The sequence below is a fragment of the Callithrix jacchus genome, chromosome 11 (assembly GCF_049354715.1).
Source record: "Callithrix jacchus isolate 240 chromosome 11, calJac240_pri, whole genome shotgun sequence".
Lineage (NCBI taxonomy): Eukaryota > Metazoa > Chordata > Mammalia > Primates > Cebidae > Callithrix > Callithrix jacchus.
The window spans coordinates 70,842,810-70,863,479 of NC_133512.1; the positions used below are offsets into that span (position 1 = coordinate 70,842,810).

The 20,670-nt window shown below is 39.1% G+C and overlaps 1 protein-coding gene and 2 non-coding genes across 33 annotated transcripts in view; 1 reads left to right on the forward strand and 2 right to left on the reverse strand.

Annotated features, from left to right (window-relative positions):
• Positions 1–20,670, forward strand: part of MAGI2 (membrane associated guanylate kinase, WW and PDZ domain containing 2) — a 1,508,583-nt gene that overhangs the window by 308,530 nt on the left and 1,179,383 nt on the right. The gene's annotated exons all lie outside the window — the stretch shown is intronic.
• Positions 9,288–9,357, reverse strand: LOC118143996 (small nucleolar RNA U2-30). Its single transcript, XR_004728469.1, has one exon. It is a non-coding gene; the product is annotated as a small nucleolar RNA U2-30 (small nucleolar RNA).
• On the reverse strand, positions 9,536–9,615 carry LOC118143997 (small nucleolar RNA U2-19). The gene has a single exon (XR_004728470.1). It is a non-coding gene; the product is annotated as a small nucleolar RNA U2-19 (small nucleolar RNA).

The following is a 20,670-nucleotide window of genomic DNA, read 5'->3' on the forward strand; positions in this document are numbered from 1 at the left end:
ATATACAACCCCTCACAATTGTGAATGGACCTCTATAAGTCTATTGCTTTCTTTAGTCAGAAAAAATTAAATGTTAAAGGTTCCAAAAAAGGAACATACAGCTAGAAATTAGAATGCGAAATGGAAAATATATTTAAAAGTATTTGATAGAAGCCATTGGCTTAAGTAATGGCATATAAATTACTCTTTATTTCTTTCTTTAATCGAACTTTTCTATTTATTAATTATTCCATTTTGATGTGGAAAATGCCAGGACTTTAATTTCATACACTAGATTACCAGTGAAAGGTAGCCTTGGAAGTAATGAGGCTTTATCCAATAATGTGGTTTATCCATAAACCCATCTGAGTCTGTCTCTGCTTTGCTCTTCAGTCTGTCCTCCATTGACATCAAATGCAAATCTGGTCCTGTAACTCTTATGATAAAAACCCAGCCATGGCTTGCACTATGCATAGTGTCAGCTCATTGCTGACCTCACTCCTAGCCATACTTTTGACCACTTCAATGTGTTCCTTTTCATCCAGCCATAACTCATCTTCAGAAAAATGCATTTTTACTTCATTTTCACTTACTCTTAAGCGTAGGTCGAATTTCAGAGCTCATTGCACAGAGGAATTTCCTGCTGTCTTTGTGACTAGACCCTGCCCACTCTGCTATGTGATTTCACGACTCCAGTAGGTTTGCCTGCAAAGTGCTTCTCACAATTTGTAGTTATGTATTTGTAAAATGATTTCCTTACTGACTGCACCCTGCAAGATTGACTGTGAGCTCTGTGAGGGCAGGCTCTAGGTCTGCTGCTGACCAGTGCTGCTCAGAGCCTGGTAGACATTCAATGAACAGTTGGTGAGCATGTAGCTAAATGAAGTTCTTGAAGGCATGAAATAAATGGCTTGTAGAGTTGACTAAATTTAGGAGAAATAAGAATTTTAATCATATCAAAATTGAAAGCATTCTCAACTATCCTGGGTATTTATTTGTTTCTGAGTTTATTGATGTCCCTTTCACTAGAATCTAGAATTTCCACCAGGAAAGGTTTCTTATCTCTTTATTTACTATTGTATACTTGTTCTATAAATAAGTGATACTAGATTTGTCTGGATTTTTCAAAAGCTTATACTAAATGCTTATGATACCAAGACTAATCAAATAGAAATTGTTATAAAGAATTTCATAATATAATTGGAGATTTTAAAAATTACAAATCATTGCTTTGTTTCAGAGGATAATTTGAGATGGAAATTGATACCTTAAGTCTGTACCCAGTTTATCTTGTGGTTGGAGATAGAGATGAAAGTTCTCTACAGTAAGCTCTACTGCTACCTAATGCATAGAGAACAAGCATGATGTGGGTATTTGAAGTTAAGGATGGACTCCACCTCTAAACCTCAAACCTGTCTGCTCTACGTAAATACCTAGAGAATTTTGTAAACCTAACAGTTCCAGAATCTTTTAGAAATTCATATGCTGTGTGTTTGGAGTGGAACCTGAAAATGTGTGTATTTTGAAAGCACTTCCCGCCTCCCTGGAACTTCTGATACGCATCCATGTTTGGAAACCACCAGATAATGTTGCCTGGCTCAGAACAGAATTTCTGTGTTTTGTACTAGCAATGAATTGTAGGCAAATAGCACATACTTGCAAAACTTAAATCTCAAAAGCAAGAATACTTTTTCTTAACCAAGATAGATCTTAAAATTGAAGCTTGTACTTTTTTAAAGTTATTTATTAAGACATTGATTTAGTTTTCACTTATCAATCCTTCCTACCAAAAAGCACAAGGTGCTTTGCAAATATCAACCATGGGAGAAACATGAATCTTGACAAAAACACTGTCAGCTAGATGAAATGTTTTTAGTAAATGAAAAAATATAATTCTGGTTTTCAAATTGAATTTCAAATGATATTTCTTGCTCTAGTGATGTGTGAATCTGTTTGTTGCTTTGTTGGTTAGGAATATTTTACTTATTCTTAGATACTCTACATGCTGGCATTTGAACATTCTTTTCCCTATAATTCCTTTCCTCTTTACCTTTCAGTGAGAAATCACACATTATTTCTATTATTTAAGTAGAAGAAAGGGAAGTGAAGTGCTACTTAATTTATCTTTTTTTGATTATCTCCAATCATTCTGAAGTGGCATCCTTGAATTTCAAAATTAGGACAGGTTTTGATTCATGTTCTGTCACACTCTACTGTCAGACCATACTTTTCTGGACTTCAGACTCCTGAAGTCCTTGTAAGGCATCTAAAAGCAGAGTTTGTGTCCTTCTACCTTAGAGGTTTTTCCACCTAAAATAGTTTTCATTTTTGTTTTTTATATATAACAAATCCATGGGGACTTGTCTCTCCACAACCCCTTGTTCTCATTTTATTTTTCTGATTACTTTTCTATCAAATTTACCTGCCCTATGTTATGTTCTGCTGAAGTCCAGAATTAAGCTCATTTTTTTCCTTTAGAATAATTTCAGAAAATGAGTTTATGTAAAAATTAGTGGTTAAAAGTTCTTCAGTGTCCAAGGGATATTTCTAATGTATACTCAGTCACACTATACTTGATATCTGGACCTAATTTTGATGATACTAGTTCAGATCCAGTTCTCCCTGTGTGCTCTCAGGGCTTCCGAGAATATTCAATATTAACTAGAAAAAATGAAGAATAAGGAGCTTTCGTAACAAAATTTAGTTGCAACTAAATCATGAACATTCTAATATTGTAGAGCCTATCTATAAGTTAGCTACATAGGGCTCCATTGGTAGACTTGCCAAATGTTAGATTGTTCAGCTTTTGATATAATTAGGTACTAAGTTTTTGTAAAGCACATTTTACATGCTACAGAAACAGTTCAATAGGTTTCAAGCAAACAAGATAAACATTACATGAAATTCCAAAAATTTATATAATCAAAAAATAGCAGTATATCTTGAATGATCAATTCCTTAAAATATGTAAGAACGTACATAGCCATCTATGTCTGTAACAAAATGATAATAACTGGTAATTTCAATAACAGAAGCACCACTGAGGAAACTAACTTTTTTAAAAAGTCTGCCTGATCATCTCAGAAAAATAAAAGGCTGTGAGTCCAGTTTACATGAATAAAATAAAAACATTTTCAACTGGAGTTTTCTTAATGCCTTTAACTGGAGCACTTATTTTAAGATGTTTGATTAGTTAACTTTTAAAAGTAGAATCCACTACTTTATATAGAAAACCTGAATTTTTCCATGTAACTATCTAGTAGGGTTTAGTTGCTGTTGGTTCTGTAGTCTTCTCATTGAAAAAACTGTATACTCCCACAAATTTATATCAAGCTTGACATCCTGAAATATTTGAATTGATGAAAAAGAAGCAAAAATTGAATTATGGTTCCCTGCTATGAAATATCATGTAAACATTCTGGGAAGTTATATTATTAAACATTTATTTCACAATCAACATTCTGCAAAAATATCAAAATGAAGAAAAATAGTACTTTTAGAACACATTATTTAAGTGATTAAATATATTGATAAAGTTCTCTTTTTTTACAGAGACAAATTAGTCATTCAGCAAGTATGAATTTCTGCCAAGTGTTTCTTAACTTCAGATTTATTTTAGGGAAAAATGTCTAGAAACAAAATTCAATTTTGTCATCAGAAGAAAATCTGCAATACATTTATGGAGGGAAGATGTTTATTGGTATTACCACCATTTTCATTAAGAAATCAAAAAGGAATGTACAAAATGTTAACATTGACTATTTTGGGATGTTGGAGTTATGAAAGATTGTATGTTTAATGTGTGCTTTAAAGTTTTTTCGACCACAAATTTACCATTTTATTTAGGAAAAGAAAATGTACACAGACGTTTAGATACAAAAAGGAAATGTGTTGGCTCTAGGGCTGCTTCTGGGCTCTGCCCTCCTCCCTGTCCCCATTGCGCTGGTGGTCTGGCTCCCTGAATTCCTTTCCCTGCCAGCTGACTTTCATGCCATCTTTCCGCCACACAGACATGTAGCTGGTTAATCTCGGCTCATCCTTCCCTCGGCCTCTTATATCTCATCTCCTGATCTCATATCAGCTAACTAATCCTCCCCTGCAATATCAACACCTGTATCTCTCCTATTGCTTAATATTGTTAGGAAAAGCATGTTTTTGGAATTCCCTACTAAAGTTTTTCCTAATTTCAGGCATTTAAATACCATTGTTTTTTCATTTGAGACTCTGCTTAAAACTTTTTATTTGTTAAGTTACTGAATTTCCAAATATCTGAACATACTTATTTTTTAAAAAAATCTTATGTCCTTACTGTAAATTGAAATAAGACAATTACCCTAAATTCCTGTCAGATATTCCTACCTAATGCTGTGAGCCTGAGGACCCCTGGATCTTGGCTGGAAATGTGTTTGCCAGTAGCAGAAAGATAGCAGTAAACTGAAGATTACTCCTTGATATAAGCAAAAGAATTGGAAAGGACTAACTCATTATATGATTCAGTTTCCTTCAATGCTGAGTCTTTGAACCAACCTAAAACCATGGCTCCCTCCTCCAGTGAAACCATCTCATGTTTGGGTTAACAATGCTCCACTGCGTATATGCATAGAGCAGAGTAGAGAACCACCCAAGAAACATGGCTCATCTGCTTTGAAACAAAATGAGCCCATCAATGACCAGAGCTTTACCAAAGAAGGTCTCTGCAAAGGTTATACATCCAAAATCATGTTATGAGAGGAGCCGTTTAGCCTATAACGGAGAGTGAGCAGCGGCATGAGGTAATCAGTATTAAGGGTGTGAAAACCTGTCATGTGAAATCATAAGGTGGACTATTTGATTGGGTGATAGAAACCAGAGGTAAGATCAGTGTCAGGAAGTTGTCCGGAAGCATATTGTGGTTCAGTATAGATATACAGACTTCCTAAAATCTAGTGCTTTTTAAAAACATTGAAGCACTGATGCCCCAGAAAATACAGTGGAGGGTGAGCAATGCAAACAATATTTCCTTCCTTCCACATTCTCCCGGATTCAGAGGGAGCAAATAATATATATATATGTATACTGTTTATTATACTGCTTACTGTATACTATTTAAGGGCTGCCCAAAATATGTGGGCAACCCCCAAATAATATACAGAGAAAGGGCTAGAGTGAGTTAGGTGAGTTAGGGCTTTATACCCAATTCAAGAAACTGGTCCCAATCTACTGCCCTCATTTTCTTCACCCACCCTTCCTCTTCCTGGCATGGTAGAGAGCCTGAGAGAGAGATCTCAAGCAGAAACACGTTCATAATCAGAGTGAGCTACCTCTGAATGAAGAAGAAAAATGGACAAAGAATTTCACAGAGCAATAAAAAACCAGTTAGAAACTTTCAAGTCTAGCAAACTTGGAATAAACCCAAACAAGAAGATAGATGAGGTTTACAATAAAGAACATAGTAAACAGAAGAAGCAGGACCACACAGAATGGTTAAATGCTGAGAGATCACTGTAATTTCACCCTTTAGGAGAAATATTTAGGTCGTTCACTCAGGGAAAATCAGGGCCACCTAGGGGGGTCTGGGGAGTGGGATAGAATTTCTAGCCAACATCACTCCAGACACAGATTCAACTACAGGAATTGACATTCATTTACGTATTTCTAATAAGTCAGAAGCAAAGCATCCTAACAAGGAGCCAGTATGGCAGAGGAGATGGGGCCCTTCCAAAAGGTGAACAACCCACATTCTCCCTATTACCTTATACCCGGCTCCCTGGCTTTTATCTTTGAAGCAGTCTTGAAGAGTTGTTCTGAAAATTCCCTTCTGATTAAAATGTGTGGGAGCTGGGCTTCAGTGGGCCACTGACAAGGTCTTCCTCCATAAGTGCTGTTTATCGAAAGCCAACCCTTCCCTGTGCTCTGGAAAGCCCCCATCTCTCAGCTGATACCCAAAGGCTGTGGGCTAGGAACACTTCATCTGTGTAAAGTAGCAAGGCAGCCAATGCTTTGTAATTTATGTCATTGGATACAATGTCTTAAAGCCAGATTCTGAGCCCCTGAGAACATACAAGCCATGGCTACAGCTGGACATACCTGGCTGGAAGACAAGGAGGTGACCCGCACCCAGGGCCTGGCACCTGACCCACCCAGAGCTGTGGCCACTCTCATGCCTTGTGTTCTCCCTGCTCCATTCTCCTGTCCTTCCTGCTCTATTCTCTGGAGGAAGAGAACATGTACCTCTACAGAATCTGTTTCTGGAGATGGGCAGAGAGAGCAGTGAAGTGAGGGAAGGTAAAGAAGAGAGAATGCAAAATGAGATCAGGTTCGCAGTCAGAGTGTTAAAATGTTTATCTGGGCCCTGGCGTGGGCACAAAGGGTTCACTGACATCTTTTTGTTAAGGGACAGACTTTGAGGCACTGACCCTCCTGTGTCATCTGTGCAGGTGCTCTTTTCGGTTGAAGAGAGGCATCATTGGTTCCCAAGCTAAGCAGGCCAAGCCACTTTCTGGACCTGCAGAGCTGTGCTTACTGCTTTTAAAGGCTAGAAGAAGTTCCCAAGAGTGAGCGTGACTTGTTGGAAGAGAAAGAGTAAAGCAGGCTTGGGGTTTATTTGGGGATAAGTGCCATTTATTCCATGATGACTTCATATGTTATTTTCCATTCCTGACTCTTGGTTTACTAAATCCTGGAAAAGCTCTTTTTTAAAAGGAACATTTATTGAATATTTTTCTGTGGGCACACTATCTGGAATGATTCTTTATATGTGTTAACTTACTGAATTCTCGTCAAAATCCTATCCAGTTGACACTATGATCCAGTTTTACAGATGAGAAAAGTGAAGCACAGACAGTTCAAATGAGCAGCGCAAGATGGGTAGTAACTATTAGACCTGAGACATGAATTCAGGTGGTCTAATCGCAGATCCTGTATTCTTTATTTTTTATTATTGCATTTTAGGTTTTGGGGTACATGTGCAGAACATGCAAGATAGTTGCATAGGTACACACATGGCAGTGTGTTTTGCTGCCTTCCTCCCCTTCACCCACATTTGGCATTTCTCCCCAGGCTATCCGTCCCCAGCGCCCCCCCGCTGTCCCTCCCCTATTCCCCCCGATAGACCCCAGTGTGTAGTACTCCCTTCCCTGTGTCCATGTGTTCTCATTTTTCATCACCCGCCTATGAGTGAGAATATGCGGTATTTCATTTTCTGTTCTTGTGTCAGTTTGCTGAGAATGATGTTCTCCAGATTCATCCATGTCCCTACAAATGACACTAATTCATCATTTTTGATTGCTGCATAATATTCCATGGTGTATATGTGCCACATTTTCCCAATCCAGTCTATCATCGATGGGCATTTGGGTAGGTTCCAGGTCTTTGCTATTGTAAACAGTGCTCTTTACACTATATCGCTCAAGTAATCTAGAGGAAACTCTTGCTTTGGGTAAGAGGTTGAGCCAGCTAAATTTAGCACAGACTATGAGGACAGAAAGACCAAATATCTTACTCCATCCAGGCAAAGAGTTACGCTGGAATAGCAAAATTCCTTTATTAGATGGAAAATACATTGTCCATTGTACTAGTCTGTTCTCACACTGCTAATAAAGACATACCTGAGACTGGGTATTTTATAAAGAAAAGATGTTTAATGGGCTCATAGTTCCACATGGCTGGGGAGACCTCACAATCATGGTGGAAGGCAAATGAGGAGCAAAGTCACATCTTACCTGATGGCAAGCAAGAGAGCTTGTGAAGGGGATCTCCCATTTATAAAACCGTCAGATCTTGTGAGACTCATTCATTACCACGAGAACAGTATGGGGGAAACTGCCTCCATGATTCAGTTATCTTCACCAGGCCCCGCCCTTGCTAAACAGGGATTATAATTCAAGGTGAAATTTGGGTAGGGACACAACAAAACCACATCATCCATTAAGTCATATCATTCAAAGACTGGACCATACAGAAAGCAAAGGACACAGGATAGGTAGCAGGAAGCCAGAAATGTTCAGATCATAAGAGGCAACTTCCAAAATAAGAAAGATGAATGTTAACATGTGAGCTCATGAGAACAGCAGGAGACAAACAAGAACGTGAGTGACAGGAAATACAAAAAGGTGTGGTTGCCTGAAAAAATCCAAACATAATCTTCTTCTATGTTTGCTGAAGGCTAATTTTGCTCTTCCTCTTCCACATCACAACTGAGTCCAATTTTCCATACCTTGGTTTAAAGCTTACACAGTAAGCATTTTTCTCAAATGGGAAGCAAGCACACACATTTTGGATTGTAGAGTATGAATAGAGATTTAGTGCAGCTTTGAGTTTCTTTAAGGAAAAAAAGCATCTCTTACATCACTCTCTTCAGCTCCTACTAATAAAATTAGGGATAGCAAAAATGAGGGCATCATAACAGAGCTTATTATTCCTTGACAATGCATCCTTCTCCCATGCCCCAAATCCAAAGAGCTCAGTCAGGAAGAAATACTTCTGTGGAGCCTGGCTCTTCATGAGAATGATTTTGGATGCATGACGCTGTCTCTATTAGTGTCCAGTGACCAAATTCCTTAATCATGAACTGAAATTTTCTACTTCAACTAGCATCAGCCTTGCTTAGAGAAAATAAATGTGCTAGATGTCTTACTTCTGATTACCTAAAAATAAATTCAGAAATTAAAATCCCTGGAGATTTCAGTTCTGGAGTGGCTGGGATTCAGAAGCCAGATGCTCTGTAGGCTTTTTAAAATAGACAGTGTGAACACCAGCATTAGTTCTCTGAGAACTGATAGTGCAACTAGTGTGCATTTTATTGGCTTTTATTTTCTAACTTGTATTTTCACAGCAGAAATAGATTAGATCTTCCTGTGTGCTCTCCCTAATTCATTTGCTCTTTTTTGCAGATGCTCGCTCAAAACCACATTTTGTTTAGTGGTAGGTGGTTTCTTGTTTCCCAGCTCAAGGATGACATTATAATATTCCCCTATTGAAACCAAATCAACAGACTATTATTTTAGGGATTCCTGTTCTCAATGGGACATCATACATCTTCTAGTATTACCTAGAAGCTTAGAGAAATGAATGGGCTATTAAATATGTGGATGATTTTTTAAAAATATGTCTCTTTGGAAGGAAGGTGAAACCGAAGACACGAAAGTGTTTTAAATGTATATTTCTAACAGAAAAATAAAATAGGAAAAAAAATGCTTCTTAGATCAAGCAATGTTCAGAAGCAGCACATCTATTTTCTAGGAAATAGTAGACCCTTCCTTATACCCAAATTATGTTAAATTTTAACTTGCCAATCCTAAAGCCCAGGTCAGCTTCTCCATTTTTTTTTCCAAGCTCAGGTCAAGTGTAGAAACCTTCATAGTTACAAAGGTCAGTAGTAAAACCTTTTCATCATTGCCCAGAAATAATTAAGCTTTCATAGACATACATACGTATCCCCAACCCCCAATCTCATTCATTCCTACAACTGTTATCCATAAACACATGTGCGTGTATCCCCCACACACACACCCCCACACACCCCCTTCACACGCCAGACATATGCCCTTATTGTTTTACAATGTTTTATAGTTTTGCTTCTCAGAACTGTAGAGATCATGCATGAGATAGACTGGAAAGCCTTCTGATGTTCAGATTTGGCTAGTTTCATCATTGATCCACTTCGGTAAAAGCAGATCTCAGAGAACAGCTTCTCCATTTTTGTGAAGAAAAGCCTTGTCAACCTCTAGAAAAAACATTTCCAAACCCAGCAATAAATTCAGAAATTTCATTTCCATAGAAACCAAAAATGAAACAATCTCTTTAATGTGAGTGCAGAGCCACAGTTGGCGCAGCAGCGCATTTCCTGTCTAAGACAAACTGTCACCCCTAATACTCACAGAAACAAATAGGAGAGATACATGGAGGGGTTGAGGAGAGCTGTTAAATGGAAGATTCTAGAGAAATTTTAAAGGCAAACTGTGAATGTTTTAACGCTTTTAACAGAGCACACAGGAAGACCTAATCTAATGTTTTTTACCTTCTCTCTTTGGAGCACTGGCTGTATGACCTCTGGAAGCTTTGCTTGAATCTTAATCTTCAGTTTCATCTATGAAATGAGAGTAATAATGTCCATCACCTGCTTCTTTGGTTGTTAGTACTCATGGTGAACTCTCACTATGTAACAGGCGTAAAGTGCTTATATTAGTCCATTCTTGCACTGCTATAAAGAAATAGCTGGGACTGGGTAATTTATAAAGAAAAGAGATTTGATTGGCTCACAGTTCTGCAGGCTTTACAGGTGGCATGACTGGGGAGGCCTCAGGAAACTTCCAATCATAGTGGAAGGGAAAGCAGGCATGTCTTGTCTTACCTGGCTGGAGGAGGAGGAAGAGAGAGAAGAGGTGCTACATGCTTGTAAATGACCAGATCTTGTGAGAACTGGCTCGCTATTATGAGAACAGTAAAGGGGAAATCTGCCCCCATGATCCCACCAGGTCCCTTTTCCAACCATTGGGGATTACAATTCCACAGGAGATTTGGTGACACAAACCCAAACCACATCAGTGCTTCATATTAAATTACTTAGTTCTTGCTGTTATATATATTATGTAGGTAAAATTAATAATTAATAATTACATGATGCCTTTTACAGTAAAGGGGAAATCTGCCCCCATGATCCCACCAGGTCCCTTTTCCAACCATTGGGGATTACAATTCCACAGGAGATTTGGTGACACAAACCCAAACCACATCAGTGCTTCATATTAAATTACTTAGTTCTTGCTGTTATATATATTATGTAGGTAAAATTAATAATTAATAATTACATGATGCCTTTTATGTGCCTAACAGTGTTCTGAGTATTTTGCATACATTTGTGAACACATCTTATTTGAGGAAACAATAAGGCAAGTACAACCATTGTCCCACTTTACAGATGAGGAAACAGGCAAAAAGCAAGTAGGATACCATATGTTTGGTAATGCTACAAAGTGTTCTATGTAAGTACATACTTTTGTTATTTTTAGGGATTATCTATCTTCTATGTCTGTAATTATAGAATTTCTTCATTCCTACTGCAATTTGGAAAGTAAATCTTAACTAAAATGGTATTTATTAAGTGACTTGATGGCATCGTTTTGTATAAAATAAATATTTTATTTTACATTTTAATATTATGTATTTTCCGTGATAGTAACATTGAAATTTTAAGGCATATTTAGATATCAGATGATTATAAAGTAATGTTTTAAGTGTTATTCAAAAGACTTTAAAATTACTGGAATTAATTGTAATCTGTGCTGAAAAGTAGAAGCTCAGATTTGTTCTATATCTAACAAAATACTTAAGAGCAGTGATACACTGTTTCCTGCCTTAGACATTTGGTCCTGAAGCCTTGTGGGATTTGAAGTTCAACCTTAACCATCTACATCAGCATTGGGACATTGTGGTTGGAGTTTTACATGGTATTTATTATTATTTGGGTTATACTACCAAAGGAAATGGAGCATGGTCATCTAAAATTGGACAGAACAGGTGCTCATTTAGAACTGTGAAAAATGTGTGAGTAATTTAATCAACACAATTCTTTAGGTTGTGTTTTTCCCTTCCCAGATGCTACAACAAACCTGTATTTGCCTAGTTTCATCTCCTCATATCACTTAATATTGAAAGAGAGCATTGTCAAGTTATCCCAAGCTATTCTACTAGAGCCTGACATAATTATTCACCTTTTTCCATATCTGTCTGCTTTTTGCATCTAACTACTATGCATAAGTCAAAACCAAAATTATTAGCAGCACTATGTAAAATTTTATTGAATGTTTTTATTTAGAGAGTGAAAACTGTGTATACTGATTAAACACAACTTACCATGAACATTTTTCTGGATTATAATAAATGAAGAGAATTTAAAAACCATTTGTTTTAGTGATCTTTTATTTTCACTCTTTGTTCAATTATCAGAACAAAACGGCAAAAGGCTTTTATAAAAGGAGTAAGGCATGACGTTGCCTGAGATGTTATGTGAAGCACGCCATATGGAAATGCAGCTGATAGTAGTGTCAAGAAGATGACATGTGTCACTTGTCAAAGAGCAAAAAGGGTGGGCTCCCTGGCTGACATGCTGCTTGTTTATTGTATGAAAGCATTCTAGCTTCTCTGCTGGTGGAACAGGAACCTTGACTAAGGATAATCAAAACACTAAAAGAGTGGGAACAATTTACAGATGCTGGTTGGGAGTAAAATGGAGGAGCTAGATCAAGCAGGCTTAAGGTAGAGTGTCAGGCAAGTAAAATAATAGGCTCTTCAGGTCTCTGGACTTGCTCTCATTTCATGTTCTGGTTAATGCCTATACATTTTTTAGACTTACATGTTGACAGTATTATAACATATAATTGTCATTATTCACACATCCACATGCACACACATGCACACTCACAACAAAACATTCTCCATGTTCCAGCTTTTCAATATATCCATCTTCAGATCCTCTTTCTAGAATGGTATCCTCAAAACCAAGGCCTGCAGCTGTAAGGTTGTAGGTTCAGTTTAGAAGCATTTTTTTTTCCTGCTAAAGAAAAACTGTGGATTTAAACTCTGTCTCTCAATCATTTTAACAACATACATTTATATTTAACGTGACCCAAACCCACGTGTTAGTGGAGTAAAGAAAGCGTTTGAGAATGCACACTTCAATTAAATGAGAGATTGCAACAGTCACTGGTGTATAAATATGAGCCAATCAAGAAATCCAAACAACAGGATAGATAAAATAAGTGGGAAATAAAAAAAGGAAAATGTTGTGAATTTACCACAGGGAAGTTCATTTCTTTTTCTTTTCTTTTTTTTTTTTTTTTTTGAGACGGAGTTTCGCTCTTGTTACCCAGGCTGGAGTGCAATGGCGCGATCTCGGCTCACCGGAACCTCCGCCTCCTGGGTTCAGACAATTCTTCTGCCTCAGCCTCCTGAGTAGCTGGGACTACAGGCACGCGCCACCGTGCCCAACTAATTTTTTTTTTTTTTTGTATTTTTAGTAGAGACGGGGTTTCACCATGTTGACCAGGATGGTCTCGATCTCTTGACCTCGTGATCCACCCGCCTCGGCCTCCCAAAGTGCTGGGATTACAGGCTTGAGCCACCGCACCCGGCCAGGAAGTTCATTTCTAGTTAAACCTCAGTAGTCTGTATTGCCTGTAATTAAAGCCACAATGTGTGAGACCTGGAAACATGTATAACTTCACTCAGTGAATCATGATGTTGGGAAAGTGTTTATTTTGTATCTATTTCTTTGGAGCCTATTGCACCCAACCAACATGTGTATATGGTAAATAACCTGGAAGGACAGTTCACTGGATTCTGCCATGGAGACCATATAGGCAAAATGAAGAAGACTAATATTAGTCTATATAAGAATATTAAATTATGCATTAAAAACCTTACGTTGATATTGAAGACATAGATATCCTATGAAGCTGGAACTAGTTAGATATTGAATTTGAGCCTTAGCTAAGGAGATGTTAAGAATTTACATACATTCAAAAAAGCACGACTACCCTTACAGATCTGGGAAACAAAAACATGAACAAAGCCACCAAGAAGTCAACTTTCTGATGGTGAATAATAGGATAGCAAGAAGCTGGAGACTCTGGAATTGATGTTTTGGATGTTAGTGAAAACAACTTTATTTGGTCAGTTGCAGTGAATATTGAAGCCAGATATAGTACATTAACAATGATTGACTTTTGAGCAAAGAAGTCAAAAACAAAGGCCCAAAGGAAAGTTAGCATAACAATGGTATGCAACATTATTTTATGGAGTACCGAAGATAGGGGAGAGAAACAGAGGCAGCAAAGAATAAACTTGGCTCTGAAGTAGATGTTATATTAATACATGTATGAGGTGTTGAGGATTTAGACAAGTCAAAATGGCAGCATGATACAGACATTTGAAAGGAAAAACTGGGAGGACTTGGTAGCTTTCTGTATAGTGAAATATATGAAAAATCCAAGAGCTTTGTATTTTCCTTTCTCTGTATTTTCAGTATCCAGCACTTCATCTGGAACAATGAAATCATCTGGTAAATGTTGCGCCTGATGAAAATAATGCGATAGGAAAAGGAGAAAGTTGAAATAGGAATCCAGGTTTTTTGAAAAACTATCAAGGGCAGCCTATACTGGGGTCAGGAGAAGAAAATAGCTTGCCTGGAAGAAAGGTGTTTTCATTTGATAAATGCAGGATTTCTGCTGATGATGAACTATCCAAGTAAAAATGACTTATAAACAACTGAAAGGATTAGAAGTTTTGACAGTTTATTTACACAAATTGCTTTTTATTTGTAAACCTAGAAATATCCAGAAACTGATTACAGCACTAAAACTTGGATTAGTACCGATGCTATAACCAAACCAATCAATGTTGCTGTTGCCAAAAATGACGAAGGAAGCAATTTACATTTTTTAAATCTTAAAATAATCTTGTAATTCTTTCCATTATGATTATGAACTATGTCACTTCTTTGAATTTTAGGCACTAGGATAGTGGGAGAACAACCATATACCAAATAGATCAAAGCTGTATTAAGACTAACTTGAAAGTATACTTTAGAATTCTGAAGTAACATTTTATGATATTATGTTTCATAATCTGAAGTTTAGATCGAAGACTCTGAAACTTACAATCATGCTATTTTGACTTCTTAATGCTCAAATCATTAATCATGAGGTCAGAGTTACTGTTTTTCATTGTCCTTTTTATATTTTAAGGTTTCAAATGGCTTCTTGTATCTAGTTATTATTTTTTTAAAGCATTACATGCAGTCTTATTTACATAAACAAGATAAAATAATAATTAGTATGGCCTCAGAGGAGAGAAACAACATTTCGGACGTCTATTAACAATGGGGAAGAGAGGAATTCATAGTCTTTTGAGGAGCTTATGAATTTTAAAAAATTATATTTCCCAGACGAAGCAATTGAGAAATAGGTATGCAGATGTTAAATGACTTGCAAAAATATAGTGAATCAATGAGAAATCAAGAAATAAACACCCAATTTTTGATTCCTATATTCAGCATAAAATCTGGACCACACTATTTCTCCACAGTGACAAATAAAAATTGCTTTAAGCTAGCAAATGTGATTGGCTTTCATTATCAGAAGTCAAAATCTGGGGGAAATCAAATGAGCAACTTAAAGACCTGGCCAAAATGTTAATGGTCTCTAAGGCTAAAGGTGACGCCAGATGTATTCCAGGAGAGTTAAAGCCAATCAGTTGTGTTTATCTTTATACAGCTGCTGGCTCCCAGGCAGTAGGATATCAGAAGGGCATTTAAGGAAGCCATGCCCTGCTATACGTTACTCAAATTCTAGGCCTACTCTCATCTTCACTTGGTTTCCATTTACTTTCTGCAAGAATTGTAAATAATAAACATGCTCACTATGACTGCAGGTGTCTTGTAATCATTGACATTAACCATTAGGCCCCACATTATGTTTTTTTGGTTCATTTGTTTAAACTGTTATTACTGTGGAAACAGCCGTTGAATCCAGGTAATAATGTGACTGTTGCTTAGTGATCTAGAATTATAATAAAGAAATACACATGCATCTTCATCTGCTCAATTCGTATATTGAACTCCCAGTTACCGCATTTCCCCTTGCTTCCTGACAGCCTTGCTTAGTGATGGGTAATACTGAGACCAAAAGCAATCCTCCCACTCATCTCATAATACCTGGCACATAGCTGGGGCTCAGCAAGTGTCAGTAATGAGGTAAGCCATGTATCAGAGTGGGATTGTTCAGGCGATGACCTGAGTCCTAACTCCCTTGCTTGTCTGTGCATGTTCTTTATCCAAGTGTAACCTCCTTGAGTCCCCGTTTTATAATCTATAAAACAGAGAAAATGATATCACCTTGGTAGAATTGTTGGGGGCATTATAGAAGAAAAGTCCTTAGCGTGATCAGTGGTACTTAATGAGTAGAAAATAAGTGGTCGGTAATGGAAATCCTAACAATTAGGTTAACCCTTTGGGTAAGTAGAAACAATAGGAACTTGGGTTACAAACATGCATTTGTTTTCTAGGACTACCATAGCAAAATAAAACAGACTGGTTGGTTTAAACAGTTGAAATTTATATTGTTGTGCTTCTGAGGGCTGGAAGTCCAAGATTAAGCTGTCAAGAAGTTTGGTTTCTTCTAAGACCTCTCTTCTTAGCTTGTAGATGATTGCCTTCTTTCTGTGTTCCCAAATGGCCTTTTCTCTGTACTTGCACATGCCAGGTGTCCTAGATTCTTTTCGAGGTCACCAGTCATACTGAATTAGGGCCCCACCCTTAGGACTTCATTTAACCTTAATTACCTATTTAAAGGCCCTGTCATCAAGTACAGTCACATTGGGGGTTATGGCTTTAACCTGTGAATTTTAGGGGTATTCACTTCAGTCCATAGCAGAATGCCATTGTTCAAACATAGTTTTATGTTTGAATGTGGAGTAGAGGGCCTTCAGAGTTTTGCATTCATACATGATAAATTTTATTAAACAAATGGTCTCTGTGGTTTTTTTTTTGAGATGCAGTTTTGCTCTCGTTACCCAGGCTGGAGTGCAATGGCACAATCTCGGCTCACCGCAACCTCTGCCTCCTGGGTTCAGGCAATTCTCCTGCCTCAGCCTCCCGAGTAGCTGGGACTACAGGCATGCACCACCATGCCCAGCTAATTTTTGTATTTTTAGTAGAGACCGGGTTTCACCTTGTTGACCAGGATGGTCTTGATCTCTTGACCTCGTGATCCACCCGCCTCTGCCTCCCAAAGTGCTGGGATTATAGGCATGAGCCACAATACCTGGCCCTCTCTGTTTTACCTGGACTTAGGGAATGGAACGTTGGGTAGTTTAATTGCACAGAAAGGGAAGACAGTTTTGTTTGTTTGTTTTTGAGACAGAGTTTTGCTCTTGTTACCCAGGCTGGAGTGCAATGGCGTGATCTTGGCTCACCACAACCTCTGCCTCCTGGGTTCAGGCAATTCTCCTGCCTCAGCCTCCTGAGTAGCTGGGATTACAGGCACATGCCACCATGCCCAGCTGATTTTTTGTATTTTTTTTTTTTTTTTTTGAGACGGAGTTTCGCTCTTGTTACCCAGGCTGGAGTGCAATGGCGTAATCTCGGCTCACCGGAACCTCCGCCTCCTGGGTTCAGGCAATTCTCCTGCCTCAGCCTCCTGAGTAGCTGGGATTACAGGCACGCACCATGGTGCCCAGCTAATTTTTTATATTTTTAGTAGAGACGGGGTTTCACCATGTTGACCAGGATGGTCTTGATCTGTTGACCTCGTGATCCACCCGCCTCAGCCTCCCAAAGTGCTGGGATTACAAGCTTGAGCCACCACGCCCGGCCTGATTTTTAATAGAGACAGGGTTTCACCATGTTGACCAGGATGGTTTCAATCTCTTGACCTTGTGATCCACCCGCCTCAGCCTCCCAAAGTGCTGGGATTACAGGCATGAGCCACCACGCCTGGCCGGGAACAGAGTTTTAAAGAAGAGGCTCTCGAATGTTGAGCATAATAGTCAACTGTATATCTTACTTAAAAGGCAGTTATAGGTTCCACCCAGAGAATATGAGTTCTTGAGCCTGATCTGTATTTGTTTCCTATGGCTACTATGAAAAGAAATTACCACAAACTAAATGGCTTAAAATGATGCAAATTTATAATCTTACACTTCTGGAGATTAGATGTCTGAAATGGGTCATATGGGCTAAAATCAAGAGTCAGCAGAATTGCATTCTTTCTGGAAACTCTATGGGAGAATCCATTTGTTGCCTTTTGCAGCTTCCAGAGACCACCATCTCTGGCCTATGGTCCTTTCCACCGTCTTCAAAGCTCATCATTTCAATTTGGGACCTGTCTCTTGTTAGGATGCTTGTGATTACAATGAGCCCACTAGGATAATCCATGATCATCATCCCATTTCAAGAGTCTCAATTTAACCATAACTGCAGTGTCCTGTCTGTTGTGTATGGTAACATATTCACAGGTTTCTGAGGTTAGGTTAGGGACATATATTGCCAGGTGGGAGGCATTATTCTGTCTACCACAGGGTGTAGGAATCTGTATTTGGGCCGGGTGCAGTGGTTCATGCATGTAATCCTAGCACTTTGAGAGCTGAGGTGTGTGGATTGCCATGCTAGCCAGGCTGGTCAGGAGTTCGAGACCAGCATGGCCAACATAGTGAAACGCTGTCTCTACTGAAAATACAAAAATTAGCTGGGCGTGGCGGTGCCTACTTGTAATCCTAGCTAGGCAGGAGGCTGCGGCAGGAGAATCACTTGAACCCAGAGACAGAGTTTGCAGTGAGCCAAAATCACACCAGCCTGGGCAACAAAAGCAAAACTCTTTCTCAAAAAAAAAAAAAAATCTGTATTTAAGTACACTAACAGATTTTCCTACTGGTGGACACCTGGCAGACAGTGGGAGGCATCAGGGAGTTATCAGGCAGGGCAAGTGTTTCATCTCCAACCTTCTCATTCTCATCCGCTTCTCTAATTTATTACTCCCACATTGTGCACATATATGTGTAAGGCAACATTTCATGCCCTATGAATGACACAAACACTGAACTTTTTAAAAAACACAATTACTGGGAAGATTCAACATGGTGCTGTTGGAGCCGCTCAGGATTTCAACTCCCAGTGAAAGTACAGAGGGTGAGTGGATGCCACATTTCCAGATGGATCTTTATTGCCCACAGACCAGGAGATTCCCAGGTGGAGGAGCCCCACAGGTCGCCAGCATGGCTGTTTTGGCCGGCACACCTGTTTCGGCCAACGCGACTGTTTCAGCCGGTGCTGCAGTGCAGTGGCTCTCCATACAAAATACACTGGTCTGGTTGCCCTGTTAAACTAGCAATTGGAGATCCGGGAAGGCAGATTAGCCCATTCATCTGATTAACCAGACTGAAACATAAAGCCAGGCCAGGAGATTCCCGGGCAGCGATGTTGTTTCAGCCAGCGCAGTGGGTCACCACACAGGAAATCACACAGATCCCAGCACCCTTTCAGCAGGCGACTGGAACATCTGGGAGAGAGTCAACCGTTCAACCTAAAAAAAAAGGGCTCTGAGGCAGGGAGCCAGGTGATCAGGCTCAGTGGGTCCCACACCCACAAAAACAAACAAAAAAACAAACAAAAACAGCAATTGGAAATGCTCAGGGTTGAGAGTTTCATGGCAAGCACAGCTCTGTAGGGGAGGGGCGTCTGCCATTACTGAGGCACTGCACCACTACAGAGGTAATCTGTCATTGCTGACGCAGCCTGCCATTGCCAAGGCAACCCACCATAAGAGAGTCCACCATTACAGAGGTGGGCCAACATTACTGAGGCAGTTCTAACCACACCCATATAAACAGGACTGCAGAGAAATACACACAGCAGCAGGGCAGAGCCAGCAGCAGGGTGGACCCCCACAGCAGCTCAGCAAAGCCTCTGCAGGCATTGACTAGGAAGCCTTCTTGCAGGGCAGGACAGCCCTGGAAAAAAAAAAAAAATGGGAACAACGCAACGGAAACTCACAAATAAAGCTCTAACACCCAGGGACAGAAAAAAAAGAGGGGGTTTATGAGTTCTGCTGTAGCAGACTTAAACATACCTACCTAGCAGCTCTGAATGAACAACGGAGCTCACAGCTCAGCACTTGAGCTCCTATAAAGAACAGACTGTCTCCTCAAGCAGCTTCCTGAATCCTGTATATCCAAAGAGTTACCTCACAAAGGACTGATCAGACTGACATTTGGTGGGCATCATTCTGGGACATAGATAGCAGAAGGAGAAACTGGTAGCAACACTTACTGTTCTGCAGCTGCTGCAGGTGACCCCCAGGCAAGCAGGGCCTGGGGTGCACCTCAGCAGTCCTAAAGCAGAGGGGCCAGACTGTTAGAAGGAAAACTAAGAAACAGAAATAACTTCATCATTAACAATCTGAACGTCCACTCAGAGACCTAGTCTGAAAATCAGCAACTACACAGACGACAGGTGGATAAATCCACAAAGATGGGAAGAAACCAGTGCAAAAAGGAGGAAAACACCCAAAACCAGAACACCTCGCCTCCTACAAGGAATCACACTCCTCGCAAGCAAGGGAACAAAGCTGGATGGAGAATGAGTGTGCTGAAATGACAGAATCAGGCTTCAGAAGTTGGGTAATGAGAAACTTCTGTGAGCTAAAAGAACATGTTTTAATTCAATTCAAAGAAACTAAGAACTTTGAAAAAAGATTTGAGGAATGATAAGAAGAATGGACAATGCAGAGAGGAATATGAGTGAACTGATGGAGCTGAAAAACACAACATGAGAACTTTGCAAAGCATGAACAAGTTACAACAGCCAAATTGACCAAGCAGAAGAAAGGATATCAGAGGTTGAAGATCAACTCAATGAAATAAAATGATAGGGCAAGATTAGAGAAAAAAGTGCAAAAAGGAATGAACAAAGTCTCCAAGAAATGTGGGACTATATGAAGAAAAATCATCTACATTTGATAGGTGTACCTGAATGTGACAGAGAGAATGAATCCAAACTGGAAAATACTCTTCAGGATATTATCCAGGAAAACTTCCCTAACCTAGTAAGGCAGGCCAATATTCAAATCCAGGAAATACAAAGAACACCACAAAAATGTTCCTCAAGAAGAACAACCCCAAGACACATAATCGTCAGATGCACAAGGGTTGGAATGAAGG